Below are 8,984 nucleotides of genomic sequence, written 5' to 3' on the forward strand. Positions count from 1 at the left end.
GAAGCTGTGTAAGGTAGGACCTGTTTCCATGTGGTTTTCTGGCTGACTCTGCACCCTGTGTCTTTCCCAATCCCCCACCCCGCCGGGATCTCCTCTAACTCCCACGATATTCTCCAGTCTACCTGGAAGCTACATTGTGCCCTCTGTCTGAACTGGACTTACATTCAGTGCATATACGTATATTTTTTTCTTATTATTTTTTTATTTTTTACGCGAGGCAACCCTTGGTTGACCTCACAGACTGAGGACCTTGTCAGTTTACAATCCCTTATTTTTTTATTTTTTACTCCTACAGCACCTGGTCTTCCTAGGTGGTCTTCCATAAAGTACTAACCAGGCCCCACCCTGCTTAGCTTCTGAGATCAAACGAGATGGGGTTTGTTCAGGGTAGCATGGCCGTAGACACAGTGCATATATTTTTTGACAAGCCACCAAATCCTTTCCAAAAATGTTCTCGAATCAAGTGTGCAATAAGAAGTGACAGCATACGAAGGGACAAACCTGACCACAGCTGGGCTCTTCCACTGGCTAGCCAGGTCACTCCGGATTGAGCACTCTGTCCTCATTTGTGGAATTCTTAGGAATTATTAGGTATGTGAAGAATAAATGAGATCATAATAGATGTTTATCGAGCACTTGCTCTGTGTAGCATGGTTCTTAGAATTTCATTCGTATTGAATCATTTAATCAATGAGATAATGCCAGTAGGATGCTTGGCTCAGTGTGTAGCATAAAATAAATGGTATAGATAAAAAGTAGCTTTGAAAAATTATTCAGTGAGAAAAGAGATCACAGATGTAAGCTTCTTGGTGCTACTTTAGCCTGTTGGAGGTACTAGTTATCACAGCAGTCAAAACTTTTCCTTTACTACGTAGGTGAAAACCGACATAGTGGTCAAAGGTTGCATTTTTAATTGCTTTTTAAGCTTCTTGGTGTGATGTATTTTAAGCTTAAGAATTTGTCAAGTCATTATTGTAAGCTTCATAAATTTCATTTGAATAGTTATATTTCATCGTTATTGATTTATAATGCATAAATATTTTTTAAATTGCGCTAAATACCTAAAACTTATTGTAGGATTAAATAAAATAATATATGCAATATTTAGTTTTGATACAGTAATATGTGCTCAATATATGGCAACTGTTATTATTATTACTATTATCAGCTTGACCTCTGAAATAAACAGTTAAAATAAAAACATCTGTGAGAGATATAACTTATTTTAAAATATTCTTGAATTAATTAGGGCCAATAAGTACAATGTGGAAACATGAAATGGGAGATACCAGTTGCTGTTGTTCAATAGAATATTCGGAAAGAATGTCTGTTTTCTAAAGGAGATAATGTACACCTGCACAGCTCCAAAGAAACCTGCTACGTCTGTGGCTACTGTGTTCTAGACACAGGCCTTCCTTGGGAAAGTTGTGTATTTAGTTTTGGTATCTCTCAGGCTTTTAGCGTTTTAAGCATCTGTTGAAATGAGTAATCAGAAATGTTTCAAAATATGTGTTACTCACGAGAACACTGGGTAAAGGTTGCAGGATTTTAAATTTTGCAAAGGCAACAAGTCTCCTATCTATAAGATAAAAATTCGTTTATTTTGGAGGCTGGCGTGAGTTGGTTTTATGGGTGCTTTGCTTCTGTTTATGAAGACGTTTCATAATTAAAGATAAATCTAATTATGAAAAAGAAGCGTGTTTATTTAAATGCCAAGTGTACCCAGTTTCCGTGAATTTTGGGTTTTGTTTTCCTTTCTTTTGGTAGGAAGATAAATTACTGAAATTTTAAACAGGAAGCGTGTGAGGGAAACCTCTGTGCGTGTCTGTCTTTGTCTCCCCTTATTTCTCTCTCTCTGGCCTCTTTTCCTCTCCCGCCCACCCCCTCAGACTTTATCTTCCTCCATCCCTCTTCCCCTGTACACATTTTTTGTTTCATTGTCTTTTTTAGAAAAACTTAAAACAAGCGATGAATGATTTCTCTTTGGCTTAAAAGGACTATGTGCTCAGTGCAGTACTTTATTTTTTCAAATGTGAACAAATTTGCCGCAGATGCTGTCTTCACGTCTTTACGGACAGATTTGCTCTGCCCGAGACAGCGTGGGGATCGGTCCCGGCTAAGGCCACTCACTAGCTCTGTGATCTTGAGCAAGCTACTCAACCTTTCTGTGCCTCGGGTTCTTGTCTGAAAAATGGGTACAATAAAGTCTCACTCCAGAGAGCCTTGAGGGCGGAATGGGTTAATCAGATCAAGGAGTTAGAATCGTGCCTGGCATTCAATAAATATCTCCTAAAATTCTTACAGTATTTGTTCCTTGACTTCGAAAAGCGTGGCCGAGCATGTTTCTCTTTCCTTTTAAAGAGAGTTATGGAAACTCTATAACAGACAAGGCCGAGAGTGCACCTGGTGGAGCGTGGCCCCTCCCACGCTGTCCCCAGCCACCCAGGCCCACACTTTGTCTTGGTGAGCACGTGTCAAAGACAAAGTCAGACATTAGCGAATGTGGTAAAAACAGGCGCTGTTCTGTCACCGCTGCACTGGGGACAGAGCTGAGCTCCATTCTGACCTGTGCAGAGGTGACCGGGCATTTTAAAGGGAATATGAGGGAGGAGGGAGGGGAGCAAGTCAGAGAAGTGGAAAATTACAAAAAGTGAGTAAGAGGGTTGGTCGGTGCCCCTGCTCCAGGCCAGCTGCGTCTGTTAACTGGCAATTATGGGAGTTAGGTTTCTGCCCTCCCACTGAGACTGGGGGACCAGGGGCCCTATCCCTCCTCATGGTGATGTTCCAAATGAATGGCCTTCAGGTCCTTGACAGTGACACTCCTGGGTTCTGGGAGACACACATACGTGTCAAAGGGACAGAGGAAAGAATTACAATTGTAAACTTTCTAAAATAACTGCTCAAAGAGGGGGTTCGGGGTTTATCTTCCAGTGTTGGCTGAAACGAATGGTAAATTTTCGGCAGCCTGAGCCTTCTCGAGTGGGCGTTTTGAGGGGCCGGGGTCCTCATCCTAGGGACAGCCTTGAGCTGCTGGAAACCATGCTAGTGTTCATCTAAGACGAACACTAGCCAAAATCGATTATTGTAAAAGTTGCAGTTCTCATAGGCCAAGGGCGAGTTCTAGAGGAGAAGGGGGCTCCCAGGAGCTTGGCTAGAGTTTAGTCGAGGACAGAGAGGCTTTGTCACATTCCATAGCAACCCTGCAGAGCTGCCTCCTTCCTTTTCATGGCTGATGGCCCCTTATTTATTGATGGACATTTGGGGACAGTGTGGTGAAGGTTTCATAAACCCACGCTATCTTCAAGAAAACAAATTTAAGATGAAAATTGTTTTATTTTTCCCAAAAAATGATCAATGCGACATGTAAAGAAATAGATTCATAACCAATCTGAAGTTGAGTTGTTTTTTTTTAAAGACTTCTGAACTAGCATCCCTCTCCTAGGACTAACCTGTGTGGTGAATGGATTATTACCTCAGACGCCGAGCCCTGCTGCCTGGGTTCAAATCCTGGTTCTGACACTGATAACCTGTGTACTTGTGACAAGTCACTCTTATCCTCCCTTTGCCTCAATGCCCACACGTGTAAAATGGAATACTAACCTCAGAGAGCTATTGTGAAAATTTAGTTAGTTACTCCATGTAAAGCCCTTAATAATTTGTTAACCGGCCGAATCCAACATTTTCCCTTCCTCCCACACTCAGGCCTAGAGGAGCACTGGGAAGGATCAAGGATCACAGCGTTGTGCTTCTGAGTCTCAGTCTGCAACATCCATCCTGTTTCTATAACTTGAAAACCTCTCCAGAATTCACTGATCATTGCAAATGTACCTATTCCCTAAACCTCTTGCTGATTGCACTGCTTCGCCATGAGGATCCTATGTATATCATCGAATTTACTTTGGTTCTGCGTGTGTCACAGCTTGTGGGTTCTTGTCTAATCTTAGCTCCCCTTCTCTTCAACCCTCCCAACTCAACAAACCTACTGTAAGCATTTGATGAGGGTCTAGGCCTGTGTGGGACACACAGATGGAGTAAGATGACGCTTTCTTTCACAAAGAGCATACAGTTCCATTGTGGCCACTAGATTCTAAAGCTTTTCTCAAGCAGCAAAGGAGATAGCACAGGTAATTGGCTTGTTTTCAGTGCATGTCCTGGCATTCTGGAGGAGTTGATATCTTCAAGAAAGGAGGGATGGGTTTGAGATAGGTCTTCAAGGATGTTTAGAGTTTGATAGGTGGCCTTGGCAGGAGGCAGGTGGCTGGGGCAGGATGAGGAGCCAACTTGTCTATGGAGAGAGAATTCCTATTTGGGGATGGAGAAATAGGGTGGGACCAAATTATGGGAGGGGGCTCTGGAAACTAAACAGCTCTTTAGATGTGACGAGAGAGGAAATAGCCCCTGTGTATCTTAAACAAAGTCTTAGGTAAGTACAGCCTACTACGACAAGGCCCTGTGCCGGATAAGATCGGTGGAATTGTGAGCCTGGAAATTTTTCATGAGAACCAGCTTATCTCGATTTTCATCCTTAAAAAAAACACTAACTTGGACGTGGTTCCATAGTGTAGCGGTTAGCAAGTCTGATTTACACGCAGAAGGTCCTGGGTTTGCGCCTCAGTGGAGCCCTGGTCCATGGTCTACAGCCATGCTACTCTGAACAAGCCCGATCCCGTCTGATCTCGGAAGCTAAGCAGGGTCGGGCCTGGTTAGTACTTGGATGGGAGATCACCTAGGAAGACCAGGTGCTGTAGGCATAAAACAAAACAAAAAAACCGCTAACTTCTACTACACCAGTCACACCTGATACTGGCCTTTCTTTTTCTGGCGGTGTTTCTTCCGTGAATCAGGACCCGGCACGTTCTCCCTTTCAAAGGCACATTGCCGTTACTGAAGAGTTAGGCGTTTGCTCATTAAATATTGAAATCCTACTGCATGCTGGATACTGATGGAAAGGGAATCCTACTGCATTAAGGGCTACAGATAAACAGGGATGTACAATGTATTCTCATTTTTGTGGGCTCACTGTCTGGTTGCAAACTGATATATAAACACATAGAGTAGACCGGGAGTTGGCAAACTTCGTCTGTAAAAAGCCAGATAATAAATATTTTAGGCTTTGCAGTCCTACGGTCTCTGTTGCAAGTTCAGCTCTGTCGCTGTAGCATGAAAAGCAGCCATGGACAATAAATACCTAAGTACATGAGCACAGCTTTACCTGTGGACAGTGAAATTTAAATATTGTATAATTTTCATGTGTCACAGAATTTCCTTCTTTAGATTTTCGTTCAACCATTTAACAACATAAAAACCACGCTAAACTCACAGGCTGTATAAGAACCGAAGGCAGACCAGCCCGTAGTTTGTTGACTCCTGCAGCAGACTGTGATAAAGGTGCTAAGTGGACAGAGCAGGCAGAGGATGCTTCCAGGAGGAGGGAATTATACACAGACTTTGAAAAGTAAGCATTCGTATGCCCGGGGTCAGTTTGCGGGGTCAGGGCGGGGGTAGATAAGGACAAAGGAGGAGCCATTTTCCAGGCTCCTTGAGCAAGGACAAAAGGACGAAAAAGCCTGAAGTGTGTGGCACGTCGGGAACCATGAACGGTTGGTGTGGCTTGAGCACGGGTAACAGGAAGCAGGGGAGTGGCTGGAAGTGAGCAAAGACATTAGGCCAAGTTTTACGAAGGGCCTTTATTGACATGCCAGAGAGTTTGGCTTTTATTTCATAGGCAATGGAAACCTGGGAAGTTTCCCAGGAGGGAAGTAGTTCAAAGTGGATCTGTGTTTTAGGCAGACATTGGGGACAGGGGCACAGAGGCTGGGTTAGAGGAGGGGGCCCGGGCGGGGCTGTCCTGGTAGCAACTGGGGAACTGAGCGTGATGGGGAGTCGTGAGCAGAGCCAGAAAGGAAAGAGGCTTTACATAGAGTGCAGGGAGGGAAGCCAAAAGCTGGGAGCCAGACATACAGCCTGGCAGGGCATTGCCTGCAAGAGCTGGACGAATCTTTGGGGGAAAAGATGTCATTTTTTAAATGATAAAAACAACATATAATAATTGTAAAAAAGTGAAGCAGGACATTTATAGAGAGAGAGAGTCCTCCCTCTAGAACCAGACATTCGGAGATTGACAGAAATGGGAGGCAGTGCCTTCCCCGTGTGCGGGAGGGGAGGAGGTTGGCGTTTCCTTAGGCCTAAGACCCTGCTCGGCCTCCATGCTCTGCCGGGCTGGCTTTGTCCTCGCCTCAGGGCCCGGCCTGTCCGCGAGGCCTTCCCTTTCCATCAGTGCGTGCTCGTCGCACTGGACATTTCCAGTTCAGTTTCTTATCTATGTGCCTCTTTGTCTCTTTCACTAAACGGGCAGTCCTTAAGCATTTTGGTTTCAGGACCCCTTCCCACTCATAACAACTGAGGACCAGAAAGCTGAGCAGGGTCGAGCCTGGTTAGTACTTGGATGGGAGACCACCTAGGAAGACCAGGTGCTGTAGGCGTAAAAAAAAAAAAAAAAATCGGGGACCCAAAAGAGCTTTGGTTTATGTGGATTACATCTAATGATATTAAAGCTGAGAAAGTTAAAAAATATATATTAATGCACTTGAAAATAATAATAATGTCTACTGAATATTAACATAAATAGCATGTTTTTACGAAAGATCATTATTCTCCAAAACCAAAAAAACCTATATTGAATAGAGTAGTATTGTTTTCCATTTTTGTAAATCTCTTTAATATCTGGTTAAGAGACATAAAGCTGATAAGACATATTAATTACCTATCGGTGTCTTTGCTCGTGAGGGTTTTTTTTATGGTAAAATATACGTAGCACAAAATTTACCATTTTAACCATTTTTCAGTGTAGAGTTCAGTGGCATGAAGTATATAGCCACCGTTCTGCAGCCGCCACCACCGTCATCTCCAGAACTTTCTCATCTCCCCAAACCGAAACTCTGTTCCCGTTAAATATTAACTCTAACTCCCCATCCTCCTGCCCCTCTTCTGCTTATGGTTTTGTCCACACAACAGAGATTGTATCCGCTTTCTGGAATAATTTTTTTCTTCTCCCTAATTTAGATTTCCAGATCTACTGTTGGTATCTACTGTTGGTATCACCGAAGGCAAACATTTTGAATGCCTCTACGTGAGGCCTCGTGCTGGCACACAAGCAGCACAGGACGTTCTGTGCCTTCAGGTAGCTTAGTTTTAGCTAGATGGCAATGTCAGAAGATCAAATGCAATTTGTGTGAAAGTATGTATTCATTCAGAAAATGTCTATCGAATGTCTGCATTTCATTGATTACAAAATGCCCGTTTTTTCACATTCTAACATCTCTCAAATGGGGATGAATTTTACTATCAATGGATATCATATTTGAATCATCAGAGGTTTTCTTCTTGCTTAGTGGTACATAAAATAATGGTGCATTTGATAACTGAAAGCATCTTAGGTACGAAGGAATACAGTTTGTGTCAGATGCCTTTCAAAGTGCCGATGATACTACAGGGATCAAAAGAGACAAAAAGTACAGCGGATGATATATAGCAGGCACTCACTAGATCTTAGTTCCTTCTTTCTTTTAAAAACCAGCAAGCATGCACCTAAAACCCTGCTTAGGACTTTGTGCATGGCTGTCCCCTCCTCCACGGACATTTGCTTAGGCATTTGCGGTCTGGGATATAATAGGATAAGTGCCTTCTGCAGAGAAACAAAAAAACTAGTATCTTTCATTTGGTTGGCATTCTGCGATTTACACAGCATTTCAACATGCAGGATTTAACCAATATTTGCTGATTGAGTGAATTTTCCCATGGGATCACAGTATCCCTTTGAGACAGACCGGTGAAGTTGCATCACCATCTGATGTGGACGAAGGACTTGTCCAAGGTCACCCGCAATAACCCAGGTCTGACTCTGGTACTGATACGCTCCATGTCCGGCTCCTGTCAAGTGTCTCTTGTGTCTGACCAGTAAATATGCGGGAAACCTTAGCCTTTCTTCTTCTAATCAAGGGTCGATTCTGAGATACCACCCAGCTTCGAGGTAAGTAGAATAGTTCAAGGTGGAGGCTACTTTTTCTGAAGTTTCGAAATAAACCATAGAGACTTCTGGCCGGTTCATATATTCATAAAACAACTTGTATTCCTCAGAGGTAAAACGGAAGCTTTTATGGAGAGGGAAATGGGATTAAAGATAGTGAGACGGGGACATACTTAGAGGGCATCCCGGAAACTGTCGCCAGGTTCCACACGGTTCCTAGCGTTTGAAGAAATGTGTGCAGCATCACGGACTCTGCGCTGGTCGTGTTGTGGGGAGGGCTCTGCGTTACTGGCAGGTGGTACAGGGGATGTAGTTTACCCTTTAAAATGAAAAAGCTTTTACTGTGTGCCAACTGCAGCACGGATGATCCGCGGGGTCTCGAGCGATGGGAGTTTCAGAGCTGCCGTTCCTGTCCTTTCGTGTTTGCCTCCTTCACGCTCACCTCGCTTTATGCTCCCTTTTGCTTTCGTTTCTTCCTCAGACTTTCCCCATCCTTTCTGACCCTCTTCAAGTCAATCCGCTCCTCCTTTATTATCGAGAAGAACCACACGAAGCGGAGAGCGAGAAAGCCTGGCGGGAACCTGGCAGGTCATTAGTCCTTTGTGCCCGGGGAGGGGGACAGGCATCCATTCAGTGAGTGTGGAACAGGTCCCCCTCCGCCCTCATGGGTGACGCTTTCCTACTCACCTTGGGTGTTGTCAGCATCAAATCTGATCAGGGGTGTAAACGGTTAAATGCTGCATCAATGGAAGTTCTGAAATAAGACGTCTACTAACATATTCAGAACCAAACTTCTATCTTAAAACAGATTATATTCATCTTTCCTGATTCGATGTCAAAAATTTCACAAACTTTTTGGTCGTTTGGAGAGGCCGGCATAATTCTAAACTGAATCAAATGGACAAGCCCAGCAACTCAGACAATCTAAGATGCTACATAATGTTTTCTATGATTTAAA

General features: G+C 43.6%; 1 non-coding gene and 1 pseudogene across 1 annotated transcript; one reads left to right on the top strand and one right to left on the bottom strand.

Moving 5' to 3' along the window:
- Window positions 1-286: 286 nt before the first annotated feature.
- On the bottom strand, window positions 287-404 carry LOC112484238 (annotated as a pseudogene).
- Window positions 405-4,632: 4,228 nt separating this feature from the next.
- LOC112484241 lies at window positions 4,633-4,751 on the top strand. Its single transcript, XR_003047961.1, has one exon. It is a non-coding gene; the product is annotated as a 5S ribosomal RNA (ribosomal RNA).
- Window positions 4,752-8,984: the final 4,233 nt, after the last annotated feature.

The sequence above is a fragment of the Pteropus alecto genome, unplaced genomic scaffold (assembly GCF_000325575.1).
Source record: "Pteropus alecto unplaced genomic scaffold, ASM32557v1 scaffold157, whole genome shotgun sequence".
In the NCBI taxonomy this organism is placed as follows: Eukaryota; Metazoa; Chordata; class Mammalia; order Chiroptera; family Pteropodidae; genus Pteropus; species Pteropus alecto.